General features: G+C 38.3%; 1 pseudogene across 1 annotated transcript in view; it reads left to right on the plus strand.

The window, feature by feature from the left end:
* The window catches only part of LOC144662537 (uncharacterized), a 241253-nt pseudogene extending 220031 nt beyond the window's left edge, over nt 1-21222 (plus strand). The window contains exons 3-8 of the transcript XR_013572468.1: nt 12753-13069; nt 13802-13942; nt 14708-15075; nt 16988-18136; nt 18441-18711; nt 20153-21222. The product of XR_013572468.1 is annotated as an uncharacterized LOC144662537 (transcript). The remainder of the gene's footprint in view (nt 1-12752; nt 13070-13801; nt 13943-14707; nt 15076-16987; nt 18137-18440; nt 18712-20152) is intronic.
* Nucleotides 21223-27259: the final 6037 nt, after the last annotated feature.

Genomic DNA, 27259 nt, shown 5'->3' on the forward strand with positions numbered 1-27259 from the left:
TAGAACAGCGAAGTATACAGAGCTCGAATCTGAATGAAACAAGCTTCGTTCTATTAACTAAGCGGAAATTCACAGCTTACAGAAAGAAACAAATATGCCATTGACCTCTCTTGGCCAGGAATAAGTAAAGCGGAGACGAGCGCTTGCATTTTAAATCCTTTTCTGTCGCGCGCTATGCCCATAACACCAAGCACTTGGTTTTGGTAAATTAAAAGAACTGAGCTATGAACTCCGCTTTTAAAATAAGATACTATCGCAGTTCATGCCACATCATGCAAGGAGTTAAGCGTCCTGGGCCTAACTTTATTCACGGCTTGCAGAAAGAAAAAAATATCGGCCGTTGATCTCTCTTGGCCGAGAGTGAGTAAAGCGGAAACGAGCGTTTTCCTTCGCGCGCTATGTACATACCAGCGACATACATGTAACACTAAGCACCTGGTTTAGTAAATTTAATAACAGACGCTATGAACTCCGCTATGAACTCATAATTTACGCCAAATCGATTAAGAAGCTTTGCATCCTGAGCATTAACTTAGCGACGTCTCGAATTCAAAAATTAAATGCGATCTCGCAAACTGACATGAAAACATTTACATTTGGCATAATCGTGCCAGAACTGACCAGTCTAACATAACCCGTTAAACTTATTACTTGTTTTCTCCGAATTTAACGAAAAAGTCACTAGCTTCGTAGAAGCCACATGAATATTTGGCGCAATTGAGTCAAGAAAAAAAAAACACGCGTCGAAGGAAGCGACACATTACAGTGTCTACAGTGGCATTACATTGCTGTAAATCAAACAGCCTAGCTTGGTAACACAATAAAAATATAAGAAAAAAAAAATCCTTCGCGACAGCTCATAATCTGCATAAAGTGAGCTGTACTGAGATTTATCTTGCAATAAAAATGAGTCGCGACAAACCTTTTTAACATATATTTCATCAACAAATAGGCGTCAAAAGGTGTCAAACTCTGCTTCGCAAATTAAAATAGCTGGCCAGGAAATCAAACAGACCGATGACCTCAAGTCGAAGGCTAGCTCAATCAATTGAAAACATCATGGAATTTGGAGCTCCTCATAAACATATCAACAAAACCGTCAGAACTTCTAGCTGGTTAGAAATAAGTTGACTAAACTGAAATGAACAAATATACATTGAAGTCTCCTTCGCCTTCCCTGGCATGGCGCAATCACGCATTTCGCCAGGGTTCTCATTCCCTCCATGTTTTTCTAACTCCAGGATATTAAGAAATTGAATCTTATCGAGAAAATAATTTCCTTCGCTTCAGGCGGTTGCTTTCGGCAGATACCCTTCCTTTTAATAGATTTCAATGTGCTTTTGGCGTCAATGTGCTTTCGCGCTTTCAAGCGCGTCGAACTTCGGTTCAAGGAAACCAGAAAGAAAACAAAGCTCGCATCCTGTTGTCCTTGTTGTGTCTTTAAACACGTCCAGTAGATAATCTGTGGCGATAGTGGATATATTTAGGATGTTCTTTGACGTCAATTATCCATCAAGTCATCGACTGAAGCGAACGAAAAGAAGCCCAAACAGGCTAGTTGTAAGCAGTCTCATTTTGCGTAGACGATGGCTTCCAGCAAAAATCGCGGCCCATCCACCCAAATTGTAGCCTGAATTTCAGACATCCCTCTGTGCTCGCCTACTCACCAGAAGAGACGTCTGAACACATTTGGCTCTAATGCCGTCCGGTGACGTCACTACACTTTGGTTTTAATTCATGCGGAAAAGTTTCTTTTGAGGCCATGAAATTGTGAAAGAAAAATCGCTTCAATAAAGGATTACAGGGTAACAAATTGTTTTAATAGTAAACTACTGAAGACTTGAGACAAATGAATGAGATTTTAATCGACTACTGTCAGGCTATATTCTTTTACGGAACCGATTTAATCTGAACTGATTTGCTTTATATTATCTAGCGATCAAAAACGGACAAATACAACACACTCGTAAGTACTTTTAAGTACCGTCTAAATTGATTCATTTAAAAATGAATCAATTTAGACGGTTAGAGAGGCATCAAGAAACGAAATTCAATACAAAAATATCCTACTTGACCGTGAGCACTGAGTTCAGAAATCACTGGCTCATCGAGGCTGCAGGACATAAGCGTGGAGCGGCTTTGTTAACAAAACAAGAATATGTATAAATTTGGCAAAACACTGCATGTCGAAGCGACGAATGCCGCCAACTTAAAACCTACCGGTTTCCATTACTATTCTTCATCCGTAGGTTAACTAATAAAGTAATAAACTCAAGGTAAATGACGAATAAATTCATTTCTGGGAAGGTGAACTCTTTCGAAACTCTTCGCAAACGTTTTCAAATTACAATCCTCGCGCGGTAAAATGTAGTCATAATTTCACATAATTATGCAAATAATTTTTAAATCAACCAATCAGAATCACTACCCGGTTTTCGGGTAGTGACGTCACCGGACGGCATTAGAGCCAAATGTGTTCAGACGTCTCTTCTGGTGAGCAGGCGAGCACAGAGGGATGTCTGAAATTCAGGCTACCCAAATTGCGGCCCATCGCTCAGATTTCGCGCAGAGCAACTACAATAACTGTAGAACATCCCTGAATTTTTTCAAGGCTCAGAAAAATTTTTCACAAGAGATACACTGGATTAAAGCTGAAGAAACGACCCAAAAGACAACCAAAACAAACATACGCATCGAAAGTAAATTATAACCTCCGGTCACAATCCGCCGTGATTTTACACAATTGTCACGCATAACGCTTCTTCAATGCTTTCTTTGTGTTGTGTTACCATCTGGCAGGAAACGCACCACGGGAAAGCTTGAAAAAAGGCAAATATAAAATTCAAGTGGAGTCCACTCGGGAAGAATTGACAACCGCCATGTTGTTACGTCACGCTATTGTTTTCCACATTTCCAAAAGTGGATCGGACATTCTCCTGGAGTGTTAACTGAGCTAAACAAGCTTAAATACGATAGTAAATTATTCGGGAAATTATCGAAATCTGTATCTTGAAAGTGTTAGACCGATGTTGTACAGTTAGACGTCGACGCCACGGTAAATAAATAAACAAATGGCGGTTAAACACTGAAAGGAGAAGTACACTCCAGAATGGCCATTTATTTTCTTTACGACAATAAAAAGTTTATACAAAGATATGTTATTCACCAAAATTTAAGCCTCCAACGTGCGCTATAACCCTACGAAATCTTTCCCAAAACTCGACAACTGAAGGCCGCCATCTTGGAGCTGGTAATATATGCGTGACGTCAAAGAGCTCAGCCTGAAGTTTGGCGGGAAAATTGAAATACTCGAAACTCCATGTTTCTTCGTACAGTATGGGGCCCAGTTCTCGGCCGGGTCCAGTTCTCGGCCACTTTGTGTTCAACGCGTTTTTTCACGCCACAGTTGAATTGAAAGAAAACGTTTTTTCCTTCAATCGATAGACTGATTCTTGTGCTCTTAGTATCTTGAGTTTGATCTTACAACTCGCTATAGAATGCTCACACGTCGAATTTATGCGAAGGTAGGTGAATTTGTTTTTCTCGAAAACTTGTTTGTTTACGGCTCCTTAAAATTCATGGATGTAGTTAAACTCGTATTTTGTCCGTGAGCCCCTACCAAACGAGCTAATTTTTGGCATATACTATTTTTTGTTATACATATCGTGTTTGCAAACAATTTATTTTGTCTTTCCAGGCCCTGCAAACAATTTTTTTCAATATTTTTCATCCCCCCCCCCCTCCAAAAAAATAATGGTCCGTCCCTAAGTTAACTTTTTGTTGAACCGTTGTACATTTTGGTCTTAATTTACTTCAAAATTTTTTCGTGCGACCTTTGCGTATTTGCCAGTTCTCGGCCACCCTGCTCGCTATCACAGTTTAGTGCTTTTGTTTTAATATAATTTCATCTGCTGCAGCAATAATGCAAGAAGGAGTTTTAAAAATAAAGTTCAATTAAATAGTTTTGAGCTGACTTTTGTCTTTTCTATTATTTCTACAACACCTAACTCTTTCAAGACCTTTTCACTGCAAAATAAACCATCTAAATGCATCGGTCACACAACGTAGTTCTCCGGGTTTGCCAGACCCTGCACATAGGCAAGCAACTAGGCGCGTTAAAAACCTTCTTTTCCAAAGTAAAACAAAGTATCATAACATAATTTGGGATCGACATAACATAAATAAGTTTACAGAGTGATTTGTGACTGTGGAAATTAATTGAACCTATTTATACAGAAAATCACGCACAAGCTTTTTGGTGGCCGAAAACTGGGTCCGGGTGGCCGAGAACTGGGCCCACAATCGGAGCTTTTATTTTTATTATTGCTCGGGCAAATTAATTATTGACCGGTCGATAGCTTTACAACGAAAAGCTGAATAATGTAGTTGGCTCTGGGCGAAATTCCAAGTTCCTGCAGTTCTTCTGAGGTAAGAAATACAAGTTTACGTCAAAAGTGGCCGAGACTGTAGTGGCTTTTGTTTGTCAAAATGCCTGTTTGTGCAGCTCCATTGTGCACAAACAGAGCTCCAAGACATACATAAAAAACAAGGAGTTTCGACTATTAAAATTTCCCCACCAAACTGCAGGCTGAGTTCTTTGACGTCCGGCATACATTACCAGCGCCAAGATGGCGGCGTTTAGTTGTCGAGGTTTGGGAAATATTTCGAAGGGTTGTTTCGAACGTTGGAGGCTGAAAGTTTGGTGAATAACATATCTTTGTGTAAACTTTTTGTTGGCGTAAAGAAAATAAACGGCCATTTTGGAGTGAACTTCTCCTTTAATTAGGTTAATACTAACAGATTTAAACAACTCTCTAAATCGGGATAAAGGTTAGTTTTTTCATTGACTTCAATTTACCATTTTTCTGTTTACTTAATCGGTTTAACACTGCTTTCTGACTGCTTCATGGCTAAGGAAACTTTATCGTGTAGTGAAAACAACTTAAGCTCATCGGTAGCGGCATTGCTCACACTGAAGTGTACTGAAGTCTTCTGTTATTGTATAAAACAAATAGATCCCATTTTGGTGGGTCTGTTCAGTTTTAGATCACAAATGACGTCAAAATCATCCGGTGAAGGGTGATCATACCGATAGCTGTTCAGCAAAGAGAAGAAATCCGACTTTTGCCAAAAAATATTAATGCCGATTTAGTCAGAAAAGGGTAGTCTTTAACATAGTATAATGGAGTCAAAATGGTCTAAAAGACAAAAGCAAATGTAGTTGAAAGATTTGTTTCTCACAAGCTTTTGAAGAGTCACGTCTCCTCTTATAGTGGTTGTACTTGAACGAATGAACCGTGAAATTCTAAAAAATTATATATACTATTAGACACTAATGCCATTGTTTTCTTTTGTTTAGTTTTGAATAGAACTTAATTGTTTCGCGGTTATTTAAAATCCCTTTACACAAATAATTTGAATGATGACTGGTTGGTTGACTGTCTGTCTGTCTGTCTGTCTGTCTGTCTGTCTGCCTGTCTGACTGACTGACTGACTGGCTGACTGACTGACTGCTGACTGACTGACTGACTGACTCACTCACTCACTGACTGGCGGGTTGACTTTTGAAGCAACTGGACTGCTCGTCCTGTTTTCTTTATACAGTACACAAATTTCATTTCCATAGCAGTGAGGTTATAATTTATTACTCTAAAATAGAACCTGCACTGAAATTTCTGCCAATCTTTGCCTATTGGAAGTCTACTGGTTGTTTATCGTTGGAACTTTAAGTTTAAAATAAAGATGGGGGTCTCCATACTCTATTAGGAGCAGCCTGTTTATAAGCAATACTTCCTTGTATGATAATTGGTTACATTCATGATTGCTTGCAAAATTCACGTTTTCGACGATTGTGTCTTATAATACACTGGAAATTGGTCTATATTCATTTTACAAAGAACGTTATTCGTCGATATCTGTTTTTGCAGTTGCCATCGGTTTGACATACAAACAAGGAGAAAGGGGCATGCATTCTGCATTGTTCTAATCGATGTGTTGACCCTTTCGCCTCGTTCGCATTCCTTCTCAACAAAGAATACATTATCGCAGGCTCAACTGGCATAAAAGCTATTCAAAACAAAAGAAAGAAAAAATTATAGTTCACTATACTCGTCCCAAGAGAAATTTCAAAATATACTTATGCAAAAATTTGGCAAGCAAACAAAGTGTATTATGGGAAATGTGGAAATGGTCAATATTTCGGGGTTTTTTTTGTCAAACATTGCGTGATCTGTCACGTTATTATCGTGAGATGGCTTAGCCAATGGTTCGCGGCAGCGTTGCAAATACCGTATTTGTAAAAGATTATATGACCCTGAAAGGAGTAGCCTGAGTGCGATTGTCAAGAACTTTCTTACGCGGAAATATAAGGGATTCACGGACGCTATGAAAGCAATGAGACTTTGATATACCGAGAAATGTAGTGAAATGACAGCGAGCGAGATTTTAAGTACGGCGCATTTTCATTACTTGGGGTGATTCAGTGATACATCAAGCCTCACGCATTCAGATTATCTTTTTCAAACATGGCCGAGGCAAAAGACATCGACAACATCAACAATCTTAGGGAAATGCTCCAAATAATGGATTCTCTTAATGTGTCTTGCGAAGACCTTCAGTCATTGGACGAGATGAAGCGCAAGGTGAAAGAAACGCTTAAAAAGTCAGAGAAGAAACCCAGTTGGACAGCAAAGGAGGTAGGTTTTGTCAAGCTGAGCCTTGTGGGTCAATTTCGCAAAATAGATAGCTCGACGCATGACTTTTTAATGCGTCAACTCGAGAAGCAATCCGATTCGATTAACATCGAGGTAGTAAAAATATAACCGATGTTTTATGCCATTTTCGATGTTTTTATATGCGTTATTACATGTACAGGATTAGGACAGACAAACTTTCAATTTCGAATAACAGCGAGAAATGATATTTTGAAGATAAATTAATTGCTTTGTGCCGAACGGCCGAGAATGTTCCTTAAAAAGAACAGTATAGGTGCCAGCGCGAGATCCCCTAGCGGTGTCTATTTGTTATTGTTGTTTTCTGGTTGTTTCACAATGAGATATATAATCCTGTAGTTTTCTCGGGCAAATCAATATCAGTGCACATAAATGATATGCAAAGAAGGCGTTTTGAACAGAGAGGTATTGAATGGAAGCAAAATTAAATTATGGCATCAATTTCACAGAGGTCGATTGCCAAGGCGAAAATGGCATGGACAGCCGTCATTGTTGAATGAAATTAAGAGTATGATTTAATGTTTCCTCTCGACAAGGAATCGAAAAGTACGGTTTACGCATAAAAGGTGCGAACTAAACCAGGTTTAGTGCTCCTCGTTTTCTCAGAAAATTGACCATGATTTCTGTGAATAAATAAGGAACTGTCTGGAGTGACCCCACAGTGTCACGTCTCAACTTTATTAAATCAACCGTAGAATTTTTATTGTTGCTCATATATACTGTATTAAAAATCTGCCGAAAACGGCAACTATTCGATTGTGTCTATAATTTTACACAGGCTAACTGCAACCGGTCTGAAGTTGTCAGTCAATTCACCAGCTGCCAATTCGCCCTCTAGAAGTACTCTGCCAATTCCGTTCTCTTTCAGATTATATACAACTGTTGTAAGCAATAGTTTACTTCGACTACCGTAAAACAAATGCTTAAAATTAAATAAGCGCACATGTGCTACCACACAACGCAAATACGCAACCATAAATGTATTCAATTAATTCTAAATACCCAGTGCGAAAGCACACATAATTATGAATATAAACATGGTAACATATTTTCAAAAATGCTGTCACCATTTCTCAAACCAAAATGTATGGAATATTTGTTAGAATCCGTGCTTCTTGCTCACACAATTGACCTTTTCGGACCTAAGAAGTCATTTGGTATAATGGTGGAATGTATTTTCTAGCTGAATATAAAATCAAACTATACCCACAAGTACAGCTCTAACTCGCTTCTTCCACTGTTTGAAAGGATTACGGTCACAAACATTTGATATATTTCACTAATGACAACAATATAACCGCCATCTTGTCACTATAAGTGCTACCATTCAATTTTAATAACATTTTAAATATAACTCCCATAAACTTCGGCTTAAAATCACTTTAAACTACTGTCGCCTGTAACTCCATCTCTCGACTGATCTGCCATATTTTTCTATAACTCTATCTCATATTTTATTTATGGCCGCCATCTGATCACGAGTTGCGCCCTTTCAGGTCTTCTAACATTGGAAATGTTAGACTAAAAATAAGTATAATACTTTATTTATACAAGGTTATTTTACATGATCAGTTAGACTGGTTTATATTATATATAATATAAATATTTAATATAAATCTAAAATAAAGAAACAACCATAGTATTATGTCATTATACTAGTGTAGGCAGGGCTATGAAAGTGCTGTGGAAATTTTCATGTATGCAGTGTGCAATTTTGGAACAAGCTTGCAAAATTAAAAGGGATAAATCTGAGATGCCCGATATTTGTGATGATTCCTTCAATCTGTGGAAAAGATGAGATCCTATTGTCGAGAGTTGGCATGGAGTTAGAGGTGACAGAAGCGTAACTTCATATTAAGCAAAAACTGAAAAAATGCAGTTAAACAACTTGATCTCTGTTCACGTCTCATTTATTTTTGTAGTTAGTTCCATCTATGTCTCTAGTCCCCAGTGCTCTTCAGTTAGTGGGGTAAACGTAAAAACGTCAAAAGGAATTTCGCTTGTCTACATTAAGCGTTGACACATCGATGACGTCATCGCTTATTGGTAGGCAGCCAGCCAGTACTCTAATTATCTCTCTAATATATAATTTATCTTCAAATTGTACAAGTAAGAAGAGTACAATAAAGATGGTTGTTGTTTCTGGTAGCGAGATGCTTGTGAGGAAAATGAAAACCGTAAACTCTTTCTATGTTTTCTAAGGCCTTTTCTGTGTTGACGGAGGCTAAAGAGGAAGATGAGAGAAAGAGAGAAACATTGCACCAGTTCTACGAGGATACGGAAGCTTGTTTGAACAGAATGGATGACAAGATTCAATCTCTTTTGGAGAGCAATATAAGAAACCTCAAAGACAAAATCGCTATGAGCAAACGGAATTTAAAAAGAAAAGAATACGTTGTACTCACTGCAGGTAGGTTAGAATAAAATAACAAAACTAAATCCAATTATATAGCGCTAAACTCACTAATTGCCCATTGCACTTTACGATAAAAGAAAAAAAAACTAGTAAAAAATCTACATTTTCGGTGCACAGTGTCACTGCATGCATAATCGGTTCTTTTTTTTTGGTGCTGGTCTGCAAGGATCTCCTGATCCTTCGGCCTTCCGCTTTCTTCCATTGTTTTGTTTTATTCAGGTATGTCACTAACTTCAGTCTCTCCCTTTTCCGCCAAACAAACTGATATCATGTCTTGAAAAGTTGCTCTGCGTTTTAATTTTTTTATATGCCGATTTTTGCGGCAAATAAAATTCACGAAACTCGTTAACTTAACATTTGTAGTTTAATTCGTTTGCGTCTTATTCGCTTCAAAACCTATTTCTTTGTTATCGGACTTCCTTTCGCTTGAAACAGACAGAGGATATTTGTGTTGTTTCTGAAAATAGTTTCATAGCGAAAATTTATGACGAAAAGCATTTTTAAGTAGCATCGGAAAACGTTTTTTGCTTGCGGGAGCACAGCAGGCGATCCTGAGCGGTCAAGATAGCTCAATCTTGACCGCTCGGGTAGCCAATCAGAGCACGAATTTCGCATCATCTTGACCACTCATTGAGCTAGTAATACAGAGGTTCTTGTCTATTGTTCAGTTTCCGTTCCGGTCGTGATCCGTTCCTTCGGCGTGGCGCCCAGTTGCGCTTTTGCTGGTGGTTCTTGTACCCGGATTGTGTACTGTATTCCAGGATCTCCTACTTTCTCCAACATAAGTGAAATCACATGCCTTACACTTTTTTTAACTTTTGACGTGGTGCTAATGTTTTCTTTGCTGAATATACACTTCGAACGCTCTCGGAAACACCCTTTACATTAGGATTAAAGTGTAAAACTTCGAATTCATTTGATTTTCTGGCTGTTTGTTTACTTGGGCTGAATCAAGGCAACGTTTGGCAACTTTGATGGTATCCGTTGACTTTTACGTCGCTAACAACTTGTTAACACTTCAGTTTCCGCTAAGAGCTGAAGGAAAGATATTTGGCGCGACCCACCAGTGTCTTGACCACGGCTGTTTTACTCTGCGCGGGTCTGTGCGACTCAAAAGCTAGATATTTGTTTGTGTTCGTGGGTTTTCTCTACACGCCCAATTTCACTTGACAATTAGCAGATACCTTGTTGCTTCTATCAATGAAGGCCATGGTCTGACCTTACTCGGCTACAGTTGCCATTTCTATGGTGAGGTGGATATGATAATTGATGTAATTCAGATGGTTCTGGAAATAGTTAATTCTCTCACTCATTAGGTACGCGTATGAAACGTCATCGTAGCGGCGCCACCAGCGTGGTTTTACTGGTGTAGAGGCTTATTTTTTATTTCCATTTCTCAATGTTTCCCATTACTAGTTCGGCGATCACTGCGCTGACAGGCGATCCCATCGCACGGCCATAGTTTATCGTCTCTTAGTTTATTTGTATTATAGTGTATTTTTATATTTTATTGTAAATAACTTTATAGGGCCACTGGTTTGTTAGTATTTTTTAAGCTATTTTGGTGCTACCCTGGCCTACCCTGTAGATGTAGATGTTAAATAAAGACTGTACTTACTTACTCATGAGGGTTACATCTATCCCTCCACCCGTTGTACCGCGATGGGGGTGTGAATTTCCTAGTACGTCCGAGGGTTAAAATATGTTGAAATGTACCAAAAACTATATAAAACTAAAAAAGCAAGTTTTAAAAGGTACGAATTTAAATGTCTTTTAAAGATTCCATTAAAAAGCTATGTCTATGTTCGAGTAAAATAGTGTTTTATAGACTCTAAGCCGCCATATGCCTTTAGTCTAGCTTTTGGCGTCGGAAGGTACTGAGAAAAGAAAAAGATATCGTTCTCAAAATGAGCTACTCTAGGTAATTAAAGAGTTTCCTGCATTATAAAAACGAACGATGTTGTGATATCCACCGAAAAAAAATTCCTTGCTCCCTTTTAAGGTATCAGTGTACCCCAAATGACCATCATGCGTTGGAGCTGCCTTACCGTCTGGTAATTAACGCAAACCCCAGCAAAGTATATATTTTCTGAAAGCTTAGGAAATGTAGATTACGGAAATATATTTACTTTGAGTAAAAATATTAATGTTATCCAAAAAGAGCGTGTTATTTTCAAAAGTACAAAGGCTCATAAATCGGGTTCGTTTCCGGACAAATTTGAGTGGGAAAAAGCGATTAGCATCGCTATGTGTTCTTCACACATTTCTCTAAGAAACTGTGTCGGGGAATATTGATTACTTGTCTGGTTTGTTTTTGACACGCAGTTAAACTTTAAGAGTGCAAGGAATAACTATTCTCTGCGTTAAAACAGCCATAACTTTTGAAAGAGGAAAAAAGTTAAAATTCGCCGACACAGTTTTGTTGCTCAATTATCGGGCAACATTCTTGCCAAACTTCAGCGAAAATTGTTGAAACCCAATGAAAACGAACTTAAAATGTGCGCCCATCTCTTCGAAAATTTGTTTACGAGATACGAAAGAAAATGTATTTTGGGGCGTACTTCCGCTTTTATGAGATTAATTACACAAGACGTGTGAAAATGACCACGCGTTGAGCGATAGAATGAAGGTTCATTTTACTTTAACAATAGAACTTGTTCAAAGCGGTGTCAAATGTTGCTTCTGGTCGGAAACAGTCTGTTGCATAATTTTATTTCTACCGCTCGCTGTATAACAATTTTCGTCTCAGTGCAACAGTTTTAGAAATGTTAAATCTAAAACAACAAAAACGTGGAGTCGCAAGCATCGTAAAGGTCCCAAAGTAAGCCGAGCAACTGGTCGTGATGCCGGGTCGTGGCGTTACCGCTTCAAGCGGCGAAAAATAATTCGCTGACTCGCTATCTACTAGTGCATCTGCCAAATCTTGAGTCTTTTCCCGTTGTTGCAGCATTCTTTGAACATGAGAAAGGAATGGGAAAATGTTTCTTCTTTCACGTCTGAGAAACTATGCATTTTGCCAGCGCAAAACACCCAAATCATCTCCTCGAAAGAACTGTGATAATGACGCAACGGTAGATCGCTGCGCTTCTTTAGACAGCCTGCTGACAGCTATCAATTCAAATAATTAATGGCAAGAAAAGTTTTTCGCTCATAACTTTGTGTAGAGTCAATCTTTTTTCATGCTCTTTTTTTTGAATGATAGGTCTTAATGAGATCTACCAGAAAATACCAAAATATATTTTTCTTTAAAATGATCAATTTTGGGGTACACTGATACCTTAAAACGGAGGTTTGGCTTTGAAGGTTAACTGGTACCGCATAAGCTTGTTTCAAACATCTGGAATATAGCGCGGCAACACCAACACTTTTAACCCATTATTTCTTTTGCGAAAAATTTTGTTTTTGCTCGATTTGCCTCACTATATCGATTTTACACCCAGCTTTTCACTCTACGATATTCAATCCAATTTATCGTTGGAGGTTCGAGTAATCGGGTTTGCACTTTAGATTAGTATACAGTTCTAAATTTCCAAAATGGAGCAATGTCACATAAAAAAAGTTAAGATTTGATTGAAGCTGCCTACTGAATACGATTATTTTACCAGGTGAGACCAGTTCTGGAAAGAGCACCTTGCTGAATCTGATTCTTGGGGAGAAACTTCTTCCATGCTCTCATGTCAGCACAACGTCCACCATCTGTGAGCTAAAATACGGAACGACGCCCAAGTTAGTGGCACACCTTAAAGAAAAAGATCCCGAGACAGGACTCACCGAGAAGACTGTCTGGCTTGGTCAGTCTATGGAAACATCTCAACAAAGCTACCTAGATGAAATCTCTGCATTTGTCCACGTCAAGGACAATCGCGAGAAGGGTTCTGATTACAAGAAGATCGAACTGTTTTGGCCACACAGCCTGCTGCAGGTTGGTGAAAAGTTAAATAATCTTTAATGGGCAATTTTGGTTATCTTTAGTGTAATTACAAGATACATTGTCCTCTTAAACAAGTTGCAAATCCCACGCCATTAAACCAGCTGGTTAGATTTCTGCACTGACCACTGATTATCGGAACAAGTGTGTTTGGAAGAGTAGAATGCAAAGCTTGCAAAACTAGTTCGCTTGCAAAGCATCATTACTAAATTTTTTGTATTTATTTTTAACAAATATGACAGAAATCTCACCTGTATGCCTGACTTTTTTGGCCTTTAGACTAGAACCAAAAGAAGAGCGCGACTAAAGTTATGTTACATTGATTTCACTGATTTGAATGTCCCGGCCCGTACAACACATTTACTGGAGGACAAGTTCTGAAACGTTTTGAAAAGTACCCTTAAGCAAGCCATTGACATCGAATCCTTGTATGCAAAGTTCTCATTTTCATGCCATCAACATCAGCATGTTGCAGCAGCTGAACAATATGCCAGCTTCGATGAGACAATCCGGTGTTCAGACCTTATCTTCTTCACATCCATCCACAGTATTAATTATTAACATTATAATCTCGCAAGTTCCCCTTCGCGATGAGATCAAGACTTGTCAAGTGAGGTCTTTAAAGTCTTCTGGACTACAAAATTATTGGTAAACACATAATAGCGACATTAAAGACAAGTTAGTTTATGTAGGAATGACCAGGCTATTCTGTTTCTCCCTCTTTAGCAAGGAATCGTTATAGTGGACAGTCCTGGTATTGGTGAATCCGACATCATGGATGACATGGTTAAAGAATACCTTCCAGAGGCGTTTGCTTTCATCTACGTAATCAACACTGCGAACGCCGGTGGAATACAGAAAGACAGGGTAAAATGAGTTTAATATGCAATGGAAGAATAATATGCAATGGAAGAATAATATGCAATGGAAGAAAAGCGAATTGTTTGCATCCCTTGTTAAAGAACCTTAATTAAGTATGTGTACTTGATCGTGCAATTTTTATACCCGTCGGCCACACCATATCAGCCCTGCTAGGTGTAAGCGGTTCGATTGTGTATTGACGAGGAGCAGTCGAACGAAGGTACCCCGAGAGAGACCAAACGAGGCTGATGTGATTGCTTATGGTTTCATAGTAATTTCGTCTAAGATTCCCAATTATCGTAACGGTCTCCTTCTTCTCTATGCCAGTAAATTTGTTCAAACGATCGCAGTAAAGGAGGTAGGAACAGCAATAGTACCTCTTGAAATGAATATGGACTGAAACTGACAGTAAAGAAAAACCATGCTGACTCACCTGCATCTACATCTTGAAGGGCGGGTCTTGCAATGGAAGGCACACTCCTGTCACTGTAAGCCGGTAAAAAAAATTAAAAAAAGAGGGATAAAAGACCTTAAAAATATATATTAAAATATGTACATTATTTAAATTATCAAGAAAAGAAAATTTACCAAATTCAAATACCTAAATATCCTAGTTTATAGATTAAAAATTAAATCCTAACTCAATTAAACCCGTAATCAACAGACTAATGGTATAGTGGTTCCCTGAAATAAAGTGGGGTCCTTTTCGTCTGCACATAAAAAAATAAATTTACAATAAAAATAGATATCATTTTTTCGGTTTGTCTTTAGGTAGAAAAACTGATTGATCACGCTACAAAAGTATCCCTTGACCAACAGGAGGAACTGATCGAACACGCTAGAAATGTATCTTTTGGCCTGCAGAAGGAGTCATCAGCAACTCGAGCCCTGTTCGTGTGCAACAAGTGGGACCAAGCGCCACAAGAAGAAGCTGATGTGATTAAGAACCACATCAATAAAAAACTCACACAGTGCTTGCCCAGTCTGGACCCGGATTCCCAAATCATATACATGTCATCGACCAATGCCAGCAAGGCGCAAGAACTTGGAGCTGTTACCGACGAATTTACTTGCCTAATGAATGGTATCAAGTCCATGGTTTTGAAAAGTATCGAAGCAAGGCTACAGACTCAATGGAGGTAAAGACTATAAGTGTTTAATTTATTGGTTCATTTTGTCAAATTAACTTGAAATGCACTGTCTGTACAATACCTGAAGATAACAAGCAACAGTTGCCAGCACTTACTACCACTTAATGGGTCAGTCTTACCACTTTGTATCAATCGATGCTTTAATAACGCTTGAAAGCAAATGTCCAAACATGGATGAACTAGTTGCGGTAATTTTTGTGGCGTATATGTAAAATGTTATCATAGTAACAGCAATATATAGTTGAAGGCAAGCCTAGAAGCGGAGAGCTCCCCTTAAGTTTGGAAAGGCCTCGAAATTATTCAAAAGGCGAGTATTTATTTCTTTCACGACAAATCGTGTTGTAGTTTACCTTTCGTAGTTTGTATTTGTTCGTGCATTTCATGCCATTGCCAAGTTACACGGGTTTTCACGATCTATGAGTTCAGAACTGCCTTGTTTGAAAACGGTTGTATTAATCCTCCCTGAATGTTGTGCCGTACGTCAACGACCACAGGAACGCCCGAATAACAACTTAGTGGGCCTTTTGATGACGGCGTCTGCGTTGTAAACGGGCAAGTGTTACGAAACATACCTTTAAAATCCAGAATTTATTCACAACTCACCGATGCCGTCTTCTACAAATCTAAAATCTTCGAACGAAATCGCTCGCTATAACTGTGTGAGTTTATTATGTCAGATTACTTCTCCTTTATAAACTGCAATTTGATTGGTTCTGATAGTACCGCAAACCTGATTGGTGTGGCAAATTAACATACTTCACTCACTCACTCACTGGCTATGTAGTCCATTGCGACCACTAAGCGGTATTTTTTTTTTTTTGAAAAAATAAAAAGCTCATAAATGAAGCCGCTCATTTGTTTTTTTTTTTTTTTTTTGTAGAGACTACAGCTCTCCCCTGTTTGTCTTTTCTTTTTATCTAAATCTATTAGCTACGGAAAAGCAAAGTACTTAGCAAAGCGTTCTCTTGGATCAAACATTGCCAACGAAGAGGTGGATATACAATTAATAATTATTGCAGAAAGTTGCGAAAATCTAACAAGTGGGTGTCAGATAGCCTCGGCGAAGCCAACAATAGGATAACCTAGCAAGCAGGCGACATGAGTGAGTTCCAGTTTAAAAAAAAAAAACATTTTTTTTTTTGGCCCACGCTCGTGACATATTGAACATTTCATATTTATCATTTTTCACCGAGCTTCCAAGCAACCTTCTCTACTACTAACTTGACACTTTCGACATTGCTGAACCTAGCAGTATGCAGGACGCGGGACACATATGAACGTAGTAAATGGCCCAACTCATGATGGTAGTTTGTTGGGGCTGTTGTCTGCTAATCCACTAAGGTATAGTAAACTTGGAGGGGGTGGGGGTGGGGAGCACCTGACCGTACGCTCTTGGTAAACGTGAATTATTTCTACGTTACTTCCATACGAAGACCACAAAGGTGTATTTATTTAAGCAATAGACCACACTTTCTAGGGCTTTACTGGCGTAATAAAGCCACGTGGGATGTTTAATTTAATTTAATTTAATTTAGTTTGTTAAAATCTGCAATCCAGCAGATCTATATGAAATGAAGAATCCAGGTTACTGTTATCCAAATTGTAGCTCCAATGTCAGCTGTCTCCTCTGGAAACGAGAATTGTAAAATTTTGAATCCGAAGTGTATTTGGTAATCCACTCATTGGAGTACGTAATCTAAATTGTTACATGACACGCTGAGAGGTCAACGTCCTAAAACTCAACCGGTTTGTTGCTGTAACCAGCGATCTTGAGTTCTGTCTAGAAAAACTGGGCCCTACAACGATATTCGTAACAAAGTTATCGTTATTCAGGTTACGTAACTACTGAATGCATTTTTGAAGACTAAAGACAATAGTGCATATGTTTCTGTTTTTATAGGTGGCTTGATTACCTCCTTTCTCGTATGGCTTTCCATACCAGAGCGTTTATTCAAAATTCTCAACACGATCGTTCAAAAGTAAGTGAGAGAATGGCATTTATCACTGAACGCCTCGCAAAGATTGAAAGACAGGAGAGATCAGTGAACGAGGAGCTGCAGGAGTATCTGGCGAAGGAAACAGACAACGCTGTTAGTGTACTGTCCACGTACTTCAAGTCTTCTGACGTTGTGGAACAATTTACTTCCTGGACGTTAGATGATGTTCCAAACAGTGATTACATTTGGGAGGCGTTTACCACAAATATCATCCAAAAAGCGCTCATGAAGCGACTTATGGATGTGATCGCGGCGTGGGAAGAAAAAAACCATGTCTTTGTCGATGCTTGCACCTCTCTGATCCAGAACTTCCAGCAACGATATAACTTTGTCGAGGGACAACTTCGAAATCTGGAAATGGCCGTTTTAGCAGGGAGCGATGTAGGTCATGGAAGTGTTGCCTTGGCTACAGGGAACTTAACCTTAACCAAAACAGTGTTCGATAATATAATTGGCGACCCTTTTTGGGATTCTGGGTTGTTTCCCTTAATTTGCTGTACATCCATACCATTTGCTGTCGCGGTACTGGCGAAAGGTTTGCACAAAACTTTAACGGAGTTCAAAAAAGACAAGTGTAGATTCATGGCGAAAGTTTCCAAGACATATCTAACTGAAGCGACTAAAGAAAATAATCTGCGGTCGTTCGTGACGGAGCAACTGAAACAGTGTCAAGTTTGTCTCAAACAAATTGTAACTCGCATCCCTGAGCTTATCGAGGCTGACAAAATGCTATGTCAGCAGCTGAGAAATGAGGAACGATCACAGCAAGAAATTTCAGTTTTCTATACACCTTTCTACCAGAGGAGTTTGCAGCTAAGGGGACAAATGGCCTTGTTCGGCATCAAAGAAGTACGTACAATGAACGTCAGCTGCAGTGATTTGGAATGGAAGGACGATGGAAGCTCACTCCTTGGAACAGGTGCGTTTGCTTCTGTCTATCGAGGGAAGATAAAGCAACGAGAAGGCGAAGAACCTGTGGCTTTGAAAGTCTGGAAAGATGAATTAAACGTCTCCAACGCAAGTGCTTTTCTTGTTGAAACAGAAATGTTGAGGTAAATTTTGTCACTTCATTCTATACGCGAGGAAAGTAAAACTACAGTATATTAAAATATAATAACAATATTCGAGAGGGAATTACAATTACAGTATGATAACGCAACAAAGAAAAATGCTGTAGAATGAACTTTTAATGAGGCTGTACTAAAAGTGGTTTTGGGTAGCAAGTTCTTCCAAAAATTGGTTGTTTATCGATAAAGTGAATCGGTCAATTATTAAAATACTAACATTTTTTGTCAGTAACAAGTTAAGTTTTTATACATGCAGGACTCGTTTTCTAATAGTTCCTCCTTTTCGCAGGAAGTTGAATTGTCCCTTCATTGTCAAGTTCTATGGTAAAGCACTGCTTGAAGAAAGGGATCGGGTGAGGGTGATACTAGTGATGGAGCTGTGCAAGGAAGACTTGAGGAGACACATTTTACAGGATCCCAAGAATATACCTGGATTGCCGTCCTCAACAGCACCAACCGACAAGAATACAATCCGATGGGCGAAAGACATCGCTGAAGCTTTGGGATTTGTACACAGTCAAGGGTTTGTTCACAGGGACCTCAAGTTGGAAAACGTATTGGTAAGAAAACAAGATGTATCGTTTTGGTGTCCTTGGCTAATCTTAGCCTGGTCTCAGACGGTCCGGTGTAATTGTGAGCAAACTTGGACCGTCTACTTAGAACTTGAAAAGATCATGACACTTCGCGATCAAAACCTTAAGCTTATCAAGACTGGTGTTTGCTCTTTATTCAGTTTGAACACACAGAGTCGTAATATCACTTCGACTATAGTATTGATCGCTTCGATCGGTGGCCACTACTGTTGTCAGGGATTAAGCGTTCGTGCATATGCTAACCATCCTTGAATTAACTTACCGGCTGTTTTGGTTATACGAAAGTTAGAAAGCATCCTCATTATGTTATATTGGTTAGCTTGTGAATAAGAAATACTTAAGTTAAGCACATATCCGGCTGAATTTTTCATGGGACATATAAAGCATTAGAATGCTATTTTTTCAAGTAACAACTGTTCGGGTAAGAATTCAAGCACATGCCCGACTTGACTGACACATGGTTAATATCGTTAACAATTGAAATTCTCCTACGGACCGTTCTATATGGTATACGACTTGGAGCCCCCTGCAAATAAAGCACCCTCCTGGTCATCCGCCAACACCATTTATGCATAAATAGAGATAGATATAAATATAAAAATGTTTCTTTTACACAAATTCCTGCAAATGAAATCCCTAGCGAAAATAGGCCTCCCTAAATGCACGAAATATTCTAAAGAAATCCACAAGCCCTGTTTCCATTCCGGATTTCTCCAGGTCAGGAGATCAGTCTAGCTCTGAGTGCGTACAAAACGAAGAAGGAAGATCTAAGACCCAAAAACGAAGACCCGTTAAAATCGTTTTGAAATCACTTGAAAAAGTGACTGTCTCGATCAGGAATCCCGACCGTAACAAAAAAAAGGACCAACAACATTTACGGTTATCAACGAATTTGACCAGGGGGTTTGTTTTGTACACTTAGGTTTTTTCTTAATTGAACGAAGACCACACAGCGATCTAAATAACAAAGTATCGCTAAATGAGATTCCGTTATTAATAATAGTTGTCGCTCCTTGTTTCTGCTTCAGTCAAGAATCATGTTCGAGCCCTTTACATTCCAAATCGATTTTGGCGGGTTCTTCGCTTCTGGAGCTTAGGTCGTCGGTCGTTTTGTACCCACTCTCCAGCTCTTGTCGGTCCTGTAGAAGACGTTTTACAGGTTAGACAAAGTCGTTCTACTAGTTAAAATCTCAGTCATTAAATCGGTTTTATTTTTTGTTCAAAATTTACTTGCGTAATGCGTTTCAAACTGTTCTATTCAAATGGCCTGCAGTTGAAGTAGTGTTTTGTAATGATCGAAATAATGCGATCATAAATTTATAAGCTAAGGAAATGCTGTTCGACTTGTTTTTTTTTTTTTTATTTACACAGAAATAAAAATGTGTGTAATTTTTGTCTTCTTTTACAGATAACACACGATGGTGTTGTCAAGATCGCCGATGTTGGTGTATCGAAACAAGCAAACATGATCACCGGTACCAGGGCCGGAACAACTACCTACTTCGCACCGGAAGTGATCAGATCCAGTGTGTACGATAGCAAGGCAGATATCTACAGCTTTGGAATCATGATGTGGGAGATGTGGTATGGTACGAGGGCTTTTTTTTGACCTCGGAGGAGATTTGAACACGTTTTATGGCGAAGTGGCGGGAGGTGTCAGACCGTCCCATATTGAAGGCAGGAGGAAGCCTCCAGATGGCTGGCAGAATCTGATGCAATTGTGCTGGGATGGCGAGGCGGATAAACGACCAACTGCTGAAATGTGTCACAAAGAGTTGACCAAACTGTACCAGGAAGCAATAGTGTCTAGTTCAACTAGCGTTTAATCTTTCTTTATTAGGCATGCTTGTCTTTGTTTAAGGTGGTAAATATAAGACGCTTTTTCCTAATTGACTAGTCAATGGTATCAAGAAGGAGTAGCCATACTTCTCGACCAATCGACTGCTAAGAGGCTTTCATTTTTTTGTAATTAATAATTTTCTCTCAAACATAAGCGGGATTCTCTTAGAAACAAGAATTCCTCTTAATATTGTGTGTGGTTAATACTAATTGATCATACTAAAGCTATGAAATAAGATAGATATTTATAATTAAAGTCTATAAATTTGAATTCTGAATATTGGACTTGTATTGACATTCGGATATTGATTAACTAGAACGCATAAATCCTTAATGGCAGTTGAAAAGTATACGCTAATTAATGTTTCTATAGTGTTTGTATTTAGTTTTGGTCACGTGCTCTGCCGGTCGAGTGCGATAACGTAACCCTCGATGAAGGGCAATTATACAGATAGCTGTTTAGCATTGAGCAGAATCTTACTTTTCTAATCTTTATCATATAAAAAGAAGTTAACACGGTTTGGAAGATAGAAGTAAAGGCAGTTGAAATACTGCACAAGCTTTTGATAATAAACATAAGTCATTCTTCCTATTGGAGAAAAAGAAAACGATAAATAAAAGCTTAGCGTTTATCCACAACTTCGAATTGCTTCGTGTTCATACCTTGGTTTTAAACCGCACGTCTTGATCATATGCAAATCCAAGGTTCAACTCGTTGTTGGGTAAATGAGTTTTGTTCGCCCTAGGGAGTTATACAGTTTTGATGCGCGTCAAGTGATAAACTCACGTCCAATAGAAAACTGCATTTCAGTTAAGGGGTATAACAAAATTGGATGTCTTTGAGTTGGTGTTAAACCAAACATTTCTCTAAATTCAATAGTTCTGACTGTTGATCAATACAATACTAGTACTTATCATTAAGGAAATAAGTAGGTATGTGTAAAAAGCGGAAGGTGTGAATGTGTGAGGAGTCATCGCACTGGAAAATCGACGGTATTTTGATAGAATAGCTTACTAGAAACCGCCAAAAAACCAGAACGAACTCACTTTTTCTCAGGGCTAAATTATGCTTAGGGCAAAATTAATGGCACTTACATTACGTTTCGTAATTATACGTGAAATTCGGAGACATCGAAACAAGAATCGAACTCACAGAGGTTTATTTCTATACCAGTTAATCAGAAGACAGAGCGAGAGCGTACGCCTACTGATCTGTAGGACGTAGATAAATTGTTAATAAATTGTTAATAAATTAATAATAATTTAAATTAATAATAAATTAATAAATTAATAATAAATTAATAAATTAATAAATTGTTCTCACGGCACAGTAATCTGCGTATATATATAAAAAACTCACTTTACTCATTTCCAACAGGAGTAAACCGTCATTGTTTGATAACACCGGCCATCCGCCTTTAACAAGGAAGACCACTCAAAGTTCGAGAATTAAGTGCGTCTACATGATTTTTTTAAAGAACGCACGTTTCGTCCACCAAATATTCACATTTTTTAAGGGAGAGGGTTCTCTTTTACTCCTCTGATAATTTTGTTGTCAAGAACAGTAAAGATAATCAGAGAAATAAATTCCTCCGAATACTCTGTTTCTTTTTAGAAGGGCCATGATGTAGGCGATTGTCGGGAAAGGCATAAAAATAAAAAAAGACTGATTTCTTAAGACATTTTACTGTTGCGTCGGCGGAGAAGTTTAGTTTTTTAAAGGACGCACGTTTTGTCCACCAAACATTCACATTTTTTAAGGGAGAGGGTTCTCTTTTACTCCTCTGATAATTTTGTTGTCAAGAACAGTAAAGATAATCAGAGAAATAAATTCCTCCGAATACTCTGTTTCTTTTTAGAAGGGCCATGATGTAGGCGATTGTCCGGAAAGGCATAAAAATAAAAGAAGACTGGTTTCTTAAGAAATTTTAATGTTGCGTCGGCGGAAAAGTTTAAAAATTCTGTTTTTTGCTAAACTGAATTTTGGAGAGCGGACGTTTCATAAATTACTCCTTCGTCGGCATGTGGTCGTTTATAACATTTTGCTTCAGCGAAAGACTAACACTCGAAAAGCCTGCTCTTTATAGGTACAAGATCTATGAGAATTCGGCGCCCTCTTTAAATAAATAAACATTAACGTTTTGCACACCGTTTTCATGAAAAGATTATCGAAAAAACTACTGGTTAATAAAAATTTTCATTGTGACGATTTCCAGTGAACAGTAAAAGTGTCGACTGACCATCTGGAATAAACGAAGTTAAATAAAGTCTTACTCATAAGGGAAATCTTTTAACGTGTTCATTACATGAGCATAGATTTATCGGCAAGTAAATTGAGTCCGGCAAATTTAAAAATTTCGGAAGCTCGAGATATAATAAAATATGGCAAATGCGGCAGACCAATGCAAACGCCTTGCAAAGCCTTTTCTTTTCCTTCTTTTCGTTGTCAATCTGTTTGTTCATCGGATAAATTTTTAAATACAAGATGTAAATAATGAAGTCGGAAAGATTGTCCTTTTCAATTTGCTTGCACCATCGTCTAACACCTCTTAAAAATACACCTTTTTATGTTGTGGAACGTTCATTGGCTGTCAGCTAAACATCTGTTTTACACCTCTTGAACAAAAACTGATGCCGAAGCTGTTTTTGGAAAGAGGCGTAATGAAATTAATAAAACCAAGCCTCAGGTTAACTAGGGCGAGAATACCGAACCTGTAGACATTTTTTTTAAACAAAACGCCATTTCTAGCCTGGAACATGACATGACATGACATGACCGACACCGGAAACAGCATAAGAAAAACCTCTGGTACCCATAGTAGCTTCAGATATACAGGATCTGGTAAATTTTCAATGAGTTTGTTTTGACATGAATAATTTCCTGCCATCTTGTCGACAAGGTGGCATGGTGCTTCCGTTTAAAGCGGATCCCGCACAAAATGGGGACCAATCAGAGAAATATATCGGAAAAACCTCAAGAAAATTATTCCTGAACGCGGCATGTTGAGCTGTTTGCTTCATCAGTCCACGAAAGCGGCATCTGCGGAACGAAGGACTTCTGTTTGGAACATGCACCTATAACAGCTGAGGTAAGAGAGTTTCCTTACTTAGCGACTGTAATTCGTAACGAAAAATAAGTGAGTTGTTTCTTATAATTATAATGGGGCATTTGGCAAGTATAATTCCATTTTGAGGTGACGCTAGTAGCTGAAAAATTAAAAGGAAATTTAAAGTGGTCTTGAGTTGATAATATTTCTTTTCAACAAGCTTTAGTCAAGATAAACTTTAATATATTATATTTTCATTTGCGCCTCTGTGATAAATATGTTTCGATCGCTTTACGATGGCTGCGCCGGCAATTTCTTGTTAAACGGCTGGCCTTTATAAGCTTTTATAAAACGGAAATTCGTTGTCTTAAAACTAAAAATTGAAGACGTGGAACTAATACTCGGGGAACCCCGCTCTATCAGGGTAACTCAGCCCATTTTAACCCCAATCTGCAAAGGAGCATAGCCTTTGTCTGCGTTTTGGGATAATTTTCTAGGCAGCCGAAAGGTGACAAAATATCAAATCAGTATGGAATTTCAAATTCAATTTAAAGCTGGCATTGTTTTATTGCTATTAACAGCAGCGTTTATTTAAATGTTCCATTAATGTGTTTTGCTCGAATATGACTCTTTTCCTTCCAAAAATCATTCTTGTAACTTATCAGGGAGCGTTTCTTCAACCGGAAATTGAAGGAAGCAAAGACGGTTTTTTTAACAAACGAATTCTCGCAAGTTCGATTTGTCCCAATTTGATTTTGTTATCGTGGAGAGCCTTGAATAGAAAATAGTCATTATAAAGAATACAATTATACAATTTATAGGCCAAACCACAGAGATTGTTGTTGTTATTGGCCTAGAGTTTAAGTCAAACTTTCATCAGTTTTAATTTTTCTAAGGGTCAATTCATTACAATACCATTCTGGTGCTATTGAACAAGGGATGCACTTGAATTTCTATACATTTTATACGCTACTAATAGCACCGTAAAGAAACATTTATGATAATTATTTTCAAAACAATACAGTGAAGCTTCCTTGATGAAGTTCATTCTGCCATTCGTCTGTTGCCATAGAATCAGAGACAGAGTCATTTATCATGAGAAAAATTGAAAAAAAAAAACAGGACCCGAAAATGGTCAAATAAAAGCAAAATAAAATGCTCTAATGAAGCAAGGTCAATGCCATCTGCCACCATGGCGTTCATTTCTAATTATTTGTTTTGGTGTGTTTTATTGTTTTTAAATGGCACCGGAAAAAACTATAAAATAAATTGAAATGAAATTCTTTACTTACAATACTACATTTAAAGCTGGGTTGCTTATTTTAATTTTCGCTTTTTCGGGGCCTTTATCGAAGGATGACGGCTGGGGAATTAGTGGAGAGTAGGGAGTGGAGCATCTCCAAATCTGGTTATTAGAACAAGGGTGTTATTTTTTTTTAGTTTTCTGTTATTATTAGTTTTTTTTTTAATTTTATCAAACGTAGGTCGCAGTGTTAACACTTGACGTTATGGAACTGATTCTCATTTCATTGATCAAAAGGTGTACAAGATTTACAAACCAGCACAAGGAAACCAGTCATTATTTAGATATCACACCGCGGTCCTTAAGAGGAAACGTCATCATAACCCGGCGTATCCAATCGAACGTTCGGTAATCGAACTCAATCGAACACCAATCGTTCGATTGGGTTCGGTAATCGGACATAATCGAACTCACAATAAAATTTGGTCAATCGAACAAAATCGAACGTTCGATTATCGAACAGTCGACAATCGAACAGAATCGAACGTTCGATTACCGAACAGTAGACAATCGTACTCAATCGAACGTTCGATTACCGAACTCCTGTTTGTTTATATTGCGGACATTTTGTACGGTGCACCATCCCCCTGATTAGTTCTGCGTGATTTACTTATCAAAAGACGGATTCCGAACAAAATCGAATCGGATTGAGTTCGATTGTGTTCGATTAGTTCGATGGGTTCGAAAATCGAACTCACAACAAAATAGATGTTCGATTTTGTTCGATTACCGAACCTAATCGAACGATTGGTGTTCGATTGGGTTCGATTGATTTATTGTTCGATTTTGTTCGATTGGATACGCCGGGTCATAACCGGGCAACCCGAGTTCATGTAAATGTTAAATCATTCATTAATATTTTCCACTCATTCCATTTTATCCCATGTACATATTTTAGACTGAAAATTTGCTTTATGGAAGCTCGTGGTTGACAAGTTGTTTCCAAAAAACCTAAACAGTTTCGAACGCTTAGGAGTGCAACTTAAACTTTATTTTTTTAAAAAAATATTCGTTAATTCGAGTTATTTGTTATAAGGTAGTAGCTAGCTTCCGTTGTGATTTAATAGATCACGTGATGCATTAAGGGGCTATTCTACTCGTCATCTCGAGTCGTTTACACTGATGTCAAAAAATGCCAAAGACAATGTCAGCATATTTCTACTGGTTGATTTCTAATCAATAGACTGCCGGTAGCTTAGACTGATAGACTACGATCCCGCGCGAATAGTAAACAAGGCGTAGCCGAGTTGACAACCACTCATGCATGGAAAACGAGAGCGGCTAGTGTAGCTGTTCTAGTAGATACTCTAAAGGCCTTATTGTCCGAAACTAATCTTGTGATAAAATCTTGCGCATGCACCGATCAGTTGATAGAATGCCCATGAATGTACTGAGACAAAAGTGTCGTCTTAAGGAATAAACGTCAACAACATTTCCTTCTTTAGATGAAAATAAAAAAAAATATATTTTACTCATCCATGACAATTTTTGTTAAAAGATAGCATGAAGAAGTAGATTTTAGACCCAACATTTCCGAATTTAGGGAATATTCTTAAAAGCTAGCTGTGGAAACGCTCGCCTGCGGCTCGTTAAAAAATAGCATAAAGAAGTAGTTTTTAGTCCCAAAATTTGAGAATTTAGGGAAAAGTCGTAAAAGCTAGCTGTGGTAACACTCGTATTCCCAGAACACTTCTTGTTGTTCTAAGCGTCCACTTGGTTTTCTTTAGCTCGATAGAACACAGGAAATAGATTTTTCTGCTAATTATTAGTATCGCGAGTGTGCGTCCTTTATGCGATGGAGAACTTTTTTTGCTAGCTCTAAGCAAAAAAAATTATTGTCGATTTCGAAAATGCAAAAAAAACAACGATGTGGATTTTCTGGCCTCACAAAGCATTAAAAAACACGACACAAACACAAAAAAGTCCTCGCTTTTTTTGGAAGCTTCCGGACAAATTCTCGCGCATAGATATTGAGTCAAAATTGATCTCTAGCTCTTTCACGACATTTTATAAGAATTGGTGAATGCTTTTAGCTGTGCGTCTATCGAGGCAGGGAGTTATATAATGCATTTGCATTGGAGTTTGGACAGCACTAAAATGTCGAATTTCAAATAAACGCCTGTTGTGTTTAGTCGAGAAAGAACGCCATGCCACTTATTTTTTTAACCGTACTATTGTCATTTCAACTGGCAGCAGTTCGTAAGAAGCGTGATTTCCGAGTTACGTATTTGCGTTACTCCGTAAGTATATTTAAAGGGTTCACTTCACGCCGGAAGATGATATAACCGGATGCCCGTTCTTGGCCTAAAGCAGCTCGTGACGCTCA

This window comes from Oculina patagonica, chromosome 8 (genome assembly GCF_052425735.1).
Source record: "Oculina patagonica isolate OP01 chromosome 8, crgOcupat, whole genome shotgun sequence".
In the NCBI taxonomy this organism is placed as follows: Eukaryota; Metazoa; Cnidaria; class Anthozoa; order Scleractinia; family Oculinidae; genus Oculina; species Oculina patagonica.